Source organism: Giraffa tippelskirchi, chromosome 6 (genome assembly GCF_054371585.1).
Source record: "Giraffa tippelskirchi isolate mGirTip1 chromosome 6, T2T-mGirTip1v1.2.pri, whole genome shotgun sequence".
Lineage (NCBI taxonomy): Eukaryota > Metazoa > Chordata > Mammalia > Artiodactyla > Giraffidae > Giraffa > Giraffa tippelskirchi.
This window is the reverse complement of record NC_137280.1, coordinates 116,280,536-116,294,770: the sequence shown is the minus strand read 5'-3', so window position 1 is coordinate 116,294,770 and position 14,235 is coordinate 116,280,536. Positions and strand designations below refer to the sequence as shown.

Sequence of the window (14,235 nt, the reverse complement as noted above, 5' to 3'; positions counted from 1 at the left end):
TGCTAATAAATGAAGAATGAATAAATCATAACTCTATGAAGAAAATAGTATCATCTCTATTTTTCAGACAAGAAAACTGATGTTGAAAGATTCAGAAGTTGGCCCAAGTTTTCACAAGTATATGACATATCCTGAGTCCCTAGTCTGTCATGTCACAATTCCATATTTCATCTCTATTCCCGTAGCATTGAACAACTAATGAGAACACCAGGAGTTTGGCCAAAGGTTTATTTGTGCTGGCATAGTCACCTCACAGGAGCCATTTGTTGTTGTGCTGTAAAATATAGCATGGAAGGAGACAAGCTAAATGGTCTCCATATCATTTTAGAGCTTTAATTATGAAAATTCTCTGCTGCTTAGTCACTCATTTGTGTCTGACTCTTTATGAACCCATGGACTGTAGCCCACCAGGCTTCTCTGTTCATGGGATTATCCAGGAAAGAATACTGGAGTGGGTAGTCATTCCCTTCTCCAGGGGATTTTCCTGACCCAAGGATCAAACCCTGTCTCCTGCATTGCAGGCAGATTCTTTACCATCTGAGCCACTGAGGAAGCCCTGGAAAATGCCCTAGTAGTGGCAAAAAGGGGCAGGGATTTGTTTCTTCTTGGAGGAAGGGCTGAAAAGTACAGGTTAATTTACTATTGTCGTAGTCATTCATATATTTCTATATCTATTCCCAAGCCCTGACTCAATCGTGTGTCTATTAATTGTAATTTTATGCTTCAGAAAATGCTTCTATAATGACTAGAAAATGCCAAGAAAACGACAAACCTCAGGATATTGTTCTAGCAAGTTGATAACCTCTTAGGCTTATTCAAGTCCATCTGATCTCTTTTTCTTGTAAATGTTGGTTTTCAGATTTTTGTTCAATGGATGATGACTGTTCTCACAAGGAAACACCTTGTGTTTTTAAGGAATGAAAACACACATATATCAATGTGATATTGACAGAAATCAACACATCTTCATTTTCATCGGGTCACAGGCTTAGCCCTGAGGACAGGTTGTGACGCCAAAATAAACTATGGATCAAATATGAGCTGGGTTTGAGGGAGTGAAACCTCCCTCAAAGTATTAAAGTGAAGTATTTCATAAAAAGGAAGCAAACCTCTTTCGTTCTGGTGACTTAATAGTGCTTAGGGCCTTGTTTCAGATCCCCTGTGGGATTTCTGTCCTTTCACTTTAATTATTAGGATCTTTCACTTCCCTGAGCTTCCAGAACTTCTCAAAGGTGTACCCACAGTTGAACAGCCACTTTTTTCCCCACTGGACCCTGAAATATGTATACAATATCACCTCCTTTGGGGCCCTGAGCCTGTCGTCATCTTAAAGTTTCCCTAGGGTTTTGTTTCTCGCTGATGAGTAGAAGGCCTATGAATTCCCTTAATGCTCTGTGAAATTAGCTATGTAAACACTTGATTTTTTTCTCATGAAAGTAAAAGTATGATGAAAATGTACAAGTGTATGTTAATAAGAATAAGTTCTTACTAAGAAATTGCTCACAAGAGAAGATATTCTAGGAGTTTGATGATTCAAATTATATTCTTCAGGAATAATATGTCATATTTATCAAAAGACTATTAAAAGCTGCATTTGGATAGACTTTCAAGCATCATTCACAACTGGTTCAAATTAAACTAATGGCCTTTTCCTTTATTTTTTTAAATTTATTTTTAGTTGGATGGTAATTGCTTTATAATATTGTACTGGTTTTTGCTGTACAACATGAATCAGTTAAAAGAATACATATGTCCCCTCCCTCTTGAAACTCCCTGCCACCCCCAATCCCATCTCACCCATCTAGGTTGTCACAGAGTACCAAGTTGAGCTCCCTGTATTATATGGCCACTTCCAGCTAGCTTCTACTTTACATATTGTAATGTATATGTTTATAAGCTACTCCCTGAATTCATCCCACACTCACCTTCCCCTGCTGTGTCCACAAGTCCATTCTCTATATCTGTGCCCTGAAAATAGGTTGATCATTACCATTTTTCTAGATTTCATATGTTCATTAACATATGGTATTTGTTTTTCTCTTTCTGACTTACTTCACTCTTTACAACAGGCTCTAGGTTCATCCACTTCACTACAACTGACTCAAATTCATTCTTTTTTATGGCTGAGAATATCCCATTGTATATATGTACCACAACCTTCTTATCATTCATCTGTTCATGCGTTTCTAGGTTGCTTTCAAGACCTGGCTATTATAAACACTGCTGCAATGAACACTGGGGTACAGGTGTCTTTTCAAATTATGGGTTCCTCAGCATGTATGCCTAGTACTGGGACTGCTGAGTTGTATGGTAGTTTTATAATTAGTTTTCTAAGGAATCTCCATACTCCTTCCAGAGTAGCTGTATCTGTTTACATTCCTACCAACAGTGCAAGAGGGTTGGTTCCCTTTCTCCACACTCTCTCCAGCATTTGCTTGTAGATTTTTTGATGATGGCCATTCTGTCTGGCGTGAAGTGATACCTCATTGTGGTTTTCATTTGCATTTCTCTAATAATGAACAGTATCTTTTCATGTGTTTATTAGCCATCTGTATGTCTTTTGGGGGGAAATGTCTCTTTAGGTCTTTTCCCCACTTTTTGATTGGGTTGTTTGTTTTTCTGATATTGAGTTGTATGACCTGCTTGTATACTTTGGAAATTAATCCTCTGTTAGTTGCCCCACTTGCTATTATTTTTTCTTATTCTGAGAGTTGTCTTTTCACCTTGTTCATAGTTTCCTTTACTATGCAAAGCTTGTAAGTTTAATTAGGTTTCATGTGTTTATTTTTGTCTTTATTTCCGTTAGTCTAGGATATGGGTCATAGAGGGTCTTGCTGTGATTTATGTCACTGAGTGTTCTGTCTATGTTTTTCCTCTAAGTTTTATAGTTTCTGGTCTTAAAGTTAGGTATTTAATCCATTTTGAGTTTATTTTTGTGTATGGTGTTAGGAGTGTTCTAATTTCATTCTTTTACATGTTATCTGTCCAGTTTTCCCAGCACGACTTATTGAAGAGACTATCTTTGCCATATTGTATATTCTTGCCTCCTCTGTCAAAGATAAGGTGCCTATAGGTGTGTGGGTTTATCTCTGGGCTTTCTATCTTGTTCCCTTGGTCTATATTCTGTTTTTGTGCCTGTACCATACTGTCTCAATGACTGTAGCTCTTTAGAATACTCTGAAGTCAGGAAGGTTGATTCCTTCAACTCCATACTTCTTTCTCAAGATTCCTTTGGCTATTTGTGATTTTTTGTGTTTCCATACAAATTGTGAAGTTTTTTGTTCTAGCTCTGTGAAAAATGCCATTGATAATTTGATAGGGATCACATTGACTCTGTAGATTGCATTTGGTAGGACAGCCACTTTCACAGTATTGTTTCTTCCAACCCAGGAACACATATTATCTCTCCATCTGTTTATGTTTTCTTTGATTTCTTTCATCAGTGTCATAGTTTTCTGTATATAGCTCTTTTGTCTCCTTAGGTATGTTTATTCCTAGGTATTGTATTCTTTTTGATGCAATGGTAAATGGAATCGATTCCTTAATTTCTCTTTCTGTTTTTCATTGTTAGTATATAGGAATGCAAGTGATTTCTGTGTATTGATTTTGTATCCTGCAACCTTACTAAATTCATTGATTTGCTGTAATAATTTTGTGACAGTATCTTTAGGGTTTTTATGTATAGCATCATGTCGTTTGCAAACAGGGGGAGTTTTTTGCAAGGTAAGCAAAATTATTTATGTCAAATCTAAACTCCAGATACAACTTGCTGTTTCAACTTCAAATCAGAAACATGCAAATCTCAGTGACATACTCCTCCCACCACTCCCATGCATAGCTCATTTTGATCAGAAACCAGAGCAGGCACCAGGACAACTTAAGTGTCTACAGAGATCCAAGAAATCTGCTTGTACTGGATCCTTTGGGAAAGGACAACATAGAAAAGGCAGAGAATGGTTCTTTATGTTACAGAGAACTCCTGTTCCCAGCTCCCATTAACTGGTTGAAATAAAAAATCAGGGGGAACTTCCTGAGCATAAGAAACCTACCTGCCTAACAATTTCTGGATTTTCCTGTATGGAAGACAACAAAAAATAGTTCTGTCTACTTGGCTGGATTAGCCCAAGAAAATGGTCAAAAGCAAAGAAATAAATACATTGTCAAACTGCACAATTATGGATTCAACTAGAAAATTACGGTGAGGAAGAAAAGGAAAATGGTCTACTTTATGACATAACATTTACCTTGCTTGTATTTATCATATGTCATAAGAAGTTTCATCTCGAATGATTCAGAAGTCTATTCTTTTGATAAACCATTTCACAAATTCAAAGTTCCACATAGATTCAACAAATGTATTTTGTGAGTTGCCTGTTAAAACACTGCCTTTAAACCAGAAAATAACTGTCTTATTTTACCTAGTGATTGACTTGAAAGCGATATTAAAGAAATCTCACAGAAGTGATAAAATTTAGAATACCTAAGAAAATCTCAGAAATAGCTGTGAATTGTGGGTTCCTCTAACTATGTAATGTTCTATAAAGGAAAGAATGTTCCATCCATCATGATTAGTTAGTCAATAACCAATAAACAACAAAACCCCTCTCTGTATACCACGGACGTATTTTCTGTTAAACTATATTTCCTCTCCTTCAGCCACCATCAGAGTAATTAGAATTTGATTTTGCTCTTAAAGGGAAGGTCAAATGGAAGAGACAGTGCATGGCCCTTAGGAGTGGTCCTCTAGGGAAGCATAGAAAAGAAAATTAACATGGTTGACAGTTAACTAAGAAAAGAAAGTAGAGAGGAATAGTGAGTGGAAGAGTAAAATTTTAAATGAGAGAAAGGGAGATGGAGATGCTTTTTGGAGACTAAGCATGTGACTTTAAGTGGCAGGTGGACTTGAAGTCAATAGGTGTGTGGATAAAGGAGAATAAATAGATGAAGAGAAGAGATGCTGATTCCATTGCATGAATGCATGAAAGGGTGCCAGGAATGTCCCCACACTCTACATTTCTGCCAATTGGTTCCTGAGGCCAGAATGACTCCTTTAAAGGTCCGTGTCTTTGAATCTTGAATTTATTTCCTGTGGAACTCAGTGCATTCTCACAGAGGATAGCCTGTTAAGATTATAGGGCATGCAGTTAGCAGATCCTTTGCTAAAGATATTTAATCAGAGAAAGGGTATCAGAACAAGAGGGCATAAGTCCTTCCAGGATAAAAAGAAAGTAATTCACCAACAAGGTAATGTTGGAAATGGGACAGATCTCAGGATGAATGTCCCATGTCATATCACCAACCAAAGGATTCACTGGCATGTGAACTCACTGGAGATGCTAAGGGTGAGGACATTCTACTCGGAATAATTAACTTGTTTACTACTTTGCTCAGGGCTGCCAACTGTGGGAATCAAAGGTCTGAATCTACACATGTGACAATATAAGGGTTAAGACCCAGAAAAAGAGAAGTTACAGAGCAGGCTATGATGCCTAATAACTTGGGTTCATATCAAGTTGCAGATTCTACCATAAAATGACTGATTTTTCTAATCGGGTTCTGCTTGTCACACCACTTTGCAGTCCAACCAAAATGATTCATTTACCTAATAATTAAAAATAGAACAGTTATCAAAACAGTCAACCTGTCAAGATATAGAAAATAACCCAAAATATATTGTCACATCTATTTGCAGATTTAAGGGCTAAATATGAATATCTTTTAAATGGGTGGACTCAGGAAACTCAAACAGGGTCTCTGTATCAACCTAGAGGGGTGGGATGGGGAGGGAGATGGGAGGGAGGTTCAAAAGGGAAGGGATATATGTATACTTATGGCTGATTTATGTTGAGGTTTGACAGAAAACAACAAAATTCTGTAAAGCAATTATCCTTCAATAAAAAAATAAATAAAATTTTTAAAAAGTTTTACGTATAAATGAAATTTATAAATTTATTTCCTGCAGAACTCAGTGTTCTACTTAGTGTATAAAATTGAAATACATTAATATTAGGGTATGTTCTGGTTGGTAAAAAATCCACACACCAACTATAGCAGACTAATAATTTGGAAGTTAAAATTAGTTTTTTCAGAGCTTTCTAAACACTTTTTCACAATTCTTATCTATGAGAGTGAATTTTATGCTGATCTAGAGCATCATTGGTTGTTCTTTAAGGATTCTAGAAGTAAAACAACTAATGTAAATAACTTTATAAAAAATCTTTTTATTTTGTATTGGAGTATAGCTGATTAAAAATGTTGTAATAGTTTCAAATGGACAGCAAAGGGACTCAGCCATACATATACATGTAGCTATTTTCCTCCAAATTCCCCTCCCATTTAAACATTAACTGAGTGAAACATTAACTGTTCCAGGTGGTGGCAATTTGTTCCATGAATAAAGGAAATAGGTGGGGACTTGAGAGAGCCTACCTAATCAAAAAATTGGCCAAATTGCTGTCATCTGCATAAGTATCCTAGCAGTATCCTAGTATCCCGTTGACACTTTATATAAGGATTAAAAAGGAAAGAGCTTGGAGGACAGAATCCAATAAATCTTCATGAGTTCTACAACGCTTTCCCCCAGGGTTGATTAATTCTAACAAAGCAGAGACATGGACAAAACAAATGAGTCTTCAAATACAGATTTAATCCTCCTAGGCCTCTTCCCTGATATGAAACATGTCAGCTTCCTTGTCTGTGCCATCCTCCTGATCTACACCATGGCTCTCACCTCAAACTCCATTCTAATTTTCCTAATCTGGGTGGATTCTCACTTCCACACGCCCATGTACTTCCTGCTCAGCCAACTGGCTCTCACGGACATGACATTAATCTCTAGCATTGTACCCAAGATGGCAACTGACTTCTTCTCAGGGAAGAGAAACATATCACGAGTGGCCTGTGGGACTCAGATCTTCTTCTTCCTGACTGTAGGAATTGCTGAGTGCACCCTCATCACCCTCATGTCCTATGACCGATATGTGGCCATCTGCAACCCTCTGAGATACACCCTTATCATGAGCCAGAAGGTCTGTCTGCAGATAGCTGCCATCTCCTGGGCTGGGGGCGCCCTTACATCACTTGCATACATGGCCTATGCCATGCATTTCCCCATCTGTGGTTCCAGAGAGATTCCCCATTTCCTCTGTGAGATCATGTCCATCCTAAAATTGACCTGTGATGATGTCACTGCCTAGGAGAAGGCTGTGGTGGTGACAAGCATTGTGGTGCTCCTCAACCCCTTGTCCCTCATCATGTCCTCTTATGCTCTCATATTCCTTGCTGTCCTCCACATGAAATCTCCAGAGGGAAGGGACAAAGCTCTAGCCACTTGCTTTTCCCACTTGACTGTAGCGTGCCTCTGTTATGGCCCTGCCATGGTGGTCTACATGAGGCGTAGTTCCTATCATAATCCCAAGCTGGACCAAGTCCTCTTTGTACTTGGCTGTATTCGCACTCCTTTGCTAAATCCTCTGATTTATAGTCTTAGAAACAAAGAAGTGTTGGGGGCCCTAAGGAAGGTTCTAACTTGATGGTACAGAGTCAAACTAAAAGAAGAAGATATGCCCATTTGTAATCACTAACTTTAATACAGTCTAAATAAATTAGATGCATGTTAAGAAGTCTTACATTTCAAGTTATCCATTCATCCACAAATATTTAATAATGGTCTCCATTTTAGGTACTTTTGGCATCATCTTTAGAATTGCTTTAGAATCACAGTGGAATTTCTCAGTTTTTTTTTTCTTTCTATTTTTCGTGGTTTCACTTGTACTTCCCTGCTTTGAAACATTTTTACAATATTTGGTTTCTACCTCAAAACTGTGAACATCCACAGTGTGGTGGCAGTAGGAAACTGATGATAAAACTCCACAGAAATTGGAGTTTTGGAAAAGTGGAAAATTAGATCAATAGAACTTTATACCTCTGAGAAACATATAGGTCTCATTCAACCCCTTAAAGAAGCACACCTTGACATAAATCCAGAAATGTTATATGTCTGTGTTCCTCATCTTCAAAAACATGCATGTATCCATTTACACACAAAATGACCATATATAAACCACTCTTGATACACAACACTTTGCATTTCCAAAACCTTAATTAAGTATACTCAAGTTGAACTGTAACACTGCAACAAAAGAATAGAATAAAGAGAGCCAAGATTACAGATTTTGATAATAATTTAAAGGCAACTGAGCACAAGCCAGTGGATGAAATGTTTTCATTTTTTAGCTCAATAAAGTAGTTCATTTGAATGCAACTAACTTATTTAAATATGTAAAAGTATAATAGTCCAAAGCCTCTCAACCTTAATTATTTAGAGAGCCATAAGGTCAATTAGAAAGAAAAGGAAATGCAATTTAAATTTAAAAGGAATGTGCAATGACTTGAGTTCAAAGATATGTGTATAACTCAAGTCTAATGTAGGAAACAAGAACTAACTGCAAACCAGAAATATCTTGGGGATACATGGATAAAACCCCTTGATCTATTGAGTAGATCATAAGGAGCATAATTAATACTTGAACCATTTAAGAATTATGAATTGGAAAGAAAGCTGAGTGCCGAAGAATTAATGCTTTTGAACTGTGATGTTGCAGAAGACTCTTGAGAGTCCCTTGGACGGCAAAGAGAGCAAACCAGTCAATCCTAAATGAAATCAGTCCTGAATAGTCATTGGAAGGACTGATGCTGGAACTCCAGTACTTTGGCCACCTGATGCAAAGAACTGACTCACTGGAAAAGACCCTATGCTGGGAAAGACTGAAAGCAGGAGGAGAAGGGAATGACAGAGGATGAGATGGTTGGAAATGGCATCACCGACTTGATGGACGTGAGTCTGAGCAAGCTTTGGGAGTTGGTGATGGACAGGGTATATCTTTCCTTTTCTCCCTGGCTTTTCACTTCTCTTCCTTTCACAGCTATTTCTAAGGCCTCCTCAGACAGCCATTTTGCTTTTTTGCATTTCTTTTTCTTGGGGATGGTCTTGATTCCTGTCTCCTGTACAATGTCACGAACCTCCACCCATAGTTCATCAGGCACTCTGTCTATCAGATCTAGTCCCTTAAGTCTATTTCTCACTTCATTTGAATGTAGAGTTCCAAAGAATAGCAAGGAGAGATAAGAAAGCCTTCTTCAGTGATCAATGCAAAGAAATAGAGGAAAACAACAGAATGGGAAAGACTAGAGATCTCTTCAAGAAAATTAGAGATACAAAGGGAACATTTCATGCAAAGATGGGCACAATAAAGGACAGAAATGTTATGGACCTAACAGAAGCAGACGATATTAAGAAGAGGTGGCAAGAATACACGGAAGGACTGTACAAAACAGATCTTCACGACCCAGATAATCATGATGGTGTGATCACTCACGCTCACCTAGAGCCAGACATTCTGGAATGTGAAGTCAAGTGGGTCTTAGGAAGCATCACTACGAACAAAGCTAGTGGAGGTGATGGAATTCCAGTTGAGCTATTTCAAATCCTGAAAGATGATGTTGTGAAAGTGCTGCACTCAATATGTCAGCAAATTTGGAAAACTCAGCAGTGGCCACAGGACTGGAAAAGGTCAGTTTTCATTCCAATTCTAAAGAAAGGCAATGCCAAAGAATGCTCAAACTACCGCACAATTGCATTCATCTCACACGCTAGTAAAGTAATGCTCAAAATTCTCCAAGCCAGGCTTCAGCAATACATGAACCGTGAACTTCCAGATGTTCAAGCCGGTTTTAGAAAAGGCAGAGGAACCAGAGATCAAATTGCCAACATCCGCTGGATCATCGAAAAAGCAAGAGAGTTCCAGAAAAACATCTATTTCTGCTTTATTGACTATGCCAAAGCCTTTGACTGTGTGGATCACAATAAACTGTGGAAAATTCTGAAAGAGATGGGAATACCAGAGCACCTGACCTGTCTCTTGAGAAACCTGTATGCAGGTCAGGAAGCAACAGTTAGAACTGGACATGGAACAACAGACTGGTTCCAAATAGGAAAAGAAGTACGTCAAGGCTGTATATTGTCACCCTGCTTATTTAACTTATATCCAGAGTACATCATGAGAAACGCTAGGCTGGATGAAGCACAAGCTGGAATCAAGATTGCCGGGAGAAATATCAATAACCTCAGATATGCAGATGCTGCTGCTGCTGCTACTAAGTCCCTTAAGTAGTGTCCGACTCTGTGCGACTCCATAGACGGCAGCCCACCAGGCTCCACCATCCCTGGGATTCTCCAGGCAAGAACACTGGAGTGTGTTGCCATTTCCTTCTCCAATGCATGAAAGAGAAAAGTGAAAGTGAAGTCGCTCAGTCGTGTCCGACCCTTAGGGACCCCATGGACTGCAGCCTGCCAGGCTCCTCCGTCCATGGGATTTTCCAGGCAAGTGTACTGGAGTGGGTTGCCATTGCCTTCTCCAACAAAAGACCCTTAAGTGAAGATAAAAACTAAGTTGAGTTCTTGGTGTCAAATCTTTAAAATTGAAGGGGCTAAAAACAGACCTAAACAAAAATCCAATTAAATTACTCTATTTTAATCTTGTAATAACCTATAATGTGAAAGAATCTGAAAAGGGATATATATACATATACACACTCATATATATGAGTGTGTGTGTGGTGTGTGTGTGTGTGTGTGTGTGTGTGTCTGCATGCTCGGTTATGTCCAACTCTTTGCGACCCCATGGACTGTGCCTGCCAGGTTCCTCTGTCCGTGGGATTTCCCAGGCAAAAATACTGGAGTGGGTTGCCATTTCCTCCTCCAGGACATCTTTCTGACCCAGGGATAAAACCCGTGTCCCCCAAGTCTCTTGCATTACAGGCAGATTCTTTACCACTGTGCCACCTGGGAAGCCATGTATATACGGCAGAGTGGGAAGAAGGTGATTTATTTTTTAATAATATTTTGAGTATTATATGGAAGAAATGTTTTAATCTACCAAGTGGGTAAAAAAATTTTAGGACATTCTTCACATAAGTGATTACCATCAATTATCTGTGCAAGAAAGAAATGTATGTGCTGATCAAGGTGTACAGCAGGGAGGGTTAGGGGAAAGGTATGAACTAGAAATCTTTGACAGTGATTGAACAAGGACACATGCTACAGCCCATAAGCATTTATTCAGGTATCAGTTGTCAGATTTGAGCCTGTCTACTTCTGGCAATAAAGCTGAATTCCTTGCACTTCAGTTTTCTTTCTGATATAGCCATTCTATTATTACACTAATTGAAAAAGAGAGGGAGTGCTTTACAAATGCCCACACAAAGTTCTATAAGCACCCTCTTCTTCCATGCAAGAACAAAATTAAGTTTTAGTAAATTGACTTATTTTTAAGATAATGAAAAAGAAAGACTGGGCAAAGAAAATCCCTAGCAAAGCTCTCATCCATTTGCTCACTACTGCCAATGTCACATCCCTTATCAACAGGCTTCTGGTAAATCGATGCATAACCAACTCAACTCAGCAGTTAGAAAAAAGACAAAGGCAGCCCCACTGCCCCGAAAAGCTCATTGACCTATCAAAAATCTTTCTCCATGGAGAACGAAGCCACATGGCAGAAACCACCTCTTCCTGATCTAATTGGAAACCTCTGTGTGTGTGTTAGTTGCTCAGTCATGTCCAACTCTTTGCAACCCAATGAACTCTTCTGTTCATGGGATTTTCCAGGCAAGAATACTGGAGTGGGTTGCTGTTCCCTTCTCCAGGGGATCTTCCTGACCCAGGGATTGAACCCAGGTCTCCTGCATAGCAGGCAGATGCTTTACCATGTGAGCCACCAGGGAAACCTCTGGAAATGTCTTAAAAGAGAAGATAAAGTTATCTAGTGCAGAGAAATGAGATACTTCAAAAGATAAAAAAGACTAAGAAAAGACCTGTGACAGAGTGAGGGTAAGGCAGAATGGGAAACCAAATTTTCTCTTTTTAGACGGAATTTCTTTCGAGGGGAAAGTGTCTCTAACATAAACTTAAACCTCACTGAAACAAAAATTAGTCTGTGTAGATGATTGAAATTGTCACTGGTCCCTTATTGCCCTCTTCCTCTGAAATGAACAATTAGATGAACAGCATCCTCACTATCAGACCAAGCTGCATCATTGAATATAGTAAAGTCATTCTTAAATTCTAAATAATTGATCTAGCATGATTTCAGTTCCTTTATTTGAATCCATTTCCTTCCATGAATGATCTAGATTCCACCTCATTCGCCATTTTTATTGTGATTTAACCATCCTCCCTGCCCCTCTGTTTTCACTTAACAATATAAATGCTAACAGCTAACTTTCTAATGCTATGTGTGTGTGTGTGTGTGTGTGTGTGTGTGTGTGTGTGTGTGTGTGTGTTCCAACCCTGAATGATTCCAGAATTCTGCAGTTAGAGCTGCCCAGTGGTGAACCAATTGCAGAATCATCTCCGGAAAAGTGCATAAACAGCACCCTGTGCCCTCAAGGACAGGACTTTTCTCAGCAACCTTCTCAGGACCTTTCTGTGAGTGACCATTATGCTTTCTCCCCAGTTTTTCTTACAGCATCCTTAATTTTGAAGATTTCATACAATGCTAGAGATGCAATGACACAAATTTTAGATGAGGAAACCAAACCCATCAATGTGAGAAAGAATTTGAAGCAAAGAATTAAAGGTGGAAGGAATGTCAAAGATTCAGAGTGAGGGAAACAGAGAAAGAGAGAGACTGAAAAGGAGAAAAGTAGGGAGGTTGCAGATATATTTTCTCCAAGTTAATGTAACACTAGATGACTTTATTCCAAAGATTTGACACTAGAATTTCTCATACTTAATTCATATGACACCAGCAACAAGAGTGCAAACCAAAACCACTGAGTTACAGTGATAGAACTACCAAGTTGGTGTCACAGTTAGTTCTGCACAATCACCCACCAAGGATGAACCCAAATGTAGACTGTTACATGCAGTTTTCTGCACTGTCAACTCTGTTCATCCTCATGATGGCTTATTGGAGTACCTGACACTCCTGGATCATTTCTGGGCTGTGCTCACTAAGATCAAAGCTGTTATGCTCTTGGGGTGACCTAGGCATTGTGAAAGAATATTACATTTTTGAGGTAATCCAGGCAAGAATATCTCTCAATCCTAGGTTTCTGTATTCACCAAACCAGGTAGCTATTTAATATCAATAAAAAAATTGGCATCTTCCACACATTCAACTATTACCACATGTCTGAACATACATAATAAATAGAGCCAGAAGTAAAATGTTTATATTAACAAGATAGAAAAGTTTTGCAAGAATTTACAAAAACACACACTCTGGTTTTCCTTCCCATAATTTTTCAGGTGAAATCAATCAAGGCTAAACTATGAGGCAAGGAAATAAAAGTTAACACAAGACTTCATTTTCTAGAACTTTCTCTAGAGCTTCCTTGCTACCTCACTTCCACTCACCTTCTTTCCAGGTTGCTTGTCCCTGGAAACACAGACCTGATTTTCCTTCATGCAGTCTGCATGTTCTTCCCTGCCCTGCTTCATCTACCAACATCCCCAAGACAGCCTCCAGCTTCTAAAGAATAAGGAAGCACTCAAAAGGGCTGTGGAGCACGTATTTTCTTTCACTGGCATCTTATTTGCTGAATGTTTCCTCTTCTGTGTCTTCTGATCTATGGCTGTCACCCTTCCAAGGGTCTGAGTGAAATGCCTGCTGAGTGCTGGGTTAGGTGGCTTGTTTTTTCTAAACCTTATAGTTGGTGCCATATATTCCACTACCAGTGTTCTGGAGCTGGTTCATACTGACTCACAAGAGCTAATTGTTAAAACTTAAATAATTCTGCAAGTTGGTTGTAAAACCATTGATAGCACGGTGGAGGTATTTAGACCGTGGCAGCTGAAAAAGACTATAAATTAAGGCTTTTCATTTTTTTGTCTTGGAATATTTTTTTCAAGAGCTAATTTACCAACACATCACTGTCTCCACCTACACCTTGAAGGAGAGAGTCATCATTTCTTCTGTGAAATCACGGCCCCCCTGAAATTCACTTCTGAATTTCACTAGACATGGTTTTTGGATTTCAGGGTTTTTTTTAACTTACCCTTTTTATAACTTACCCTCCCCAACCCCTATAAGTACTCCTCCCAAGTGCTGAGCCCCTACTCTTGTGCTGCCACTATTACATCTACAACCCCAGAGACCACCTATGTACACAGGGAAAAACAACTTATTTTTCCCTTTGATGCTATATTCACTGCACACCAATATCCCTCATTTA

At 38.8% G+C, this 14,235-nt stretch overlaps 1 pseudogene across 1 annotated transcript; it reads left to right on the top strand.

The window, feature by feature from the left end:
• The first annotated feature begins 2,974 nt into the window (after positions 1-2,974).
• Positions 2,975-13,991, top strand: LOC145509087 (olfactory receptor 2V1-like; annotated as a pseudogene). Its single transcript, XR_014055849.1, has 2 exons — positions 2,975-2,988; positions 6,608-13,991. The product of XR_014055849.1 is annotated as an olfactory receptor 2V1-like (transcript).
• The last annotated feature ends 244 nt before the right edge of the window (positions 13,992-14,235 follow it).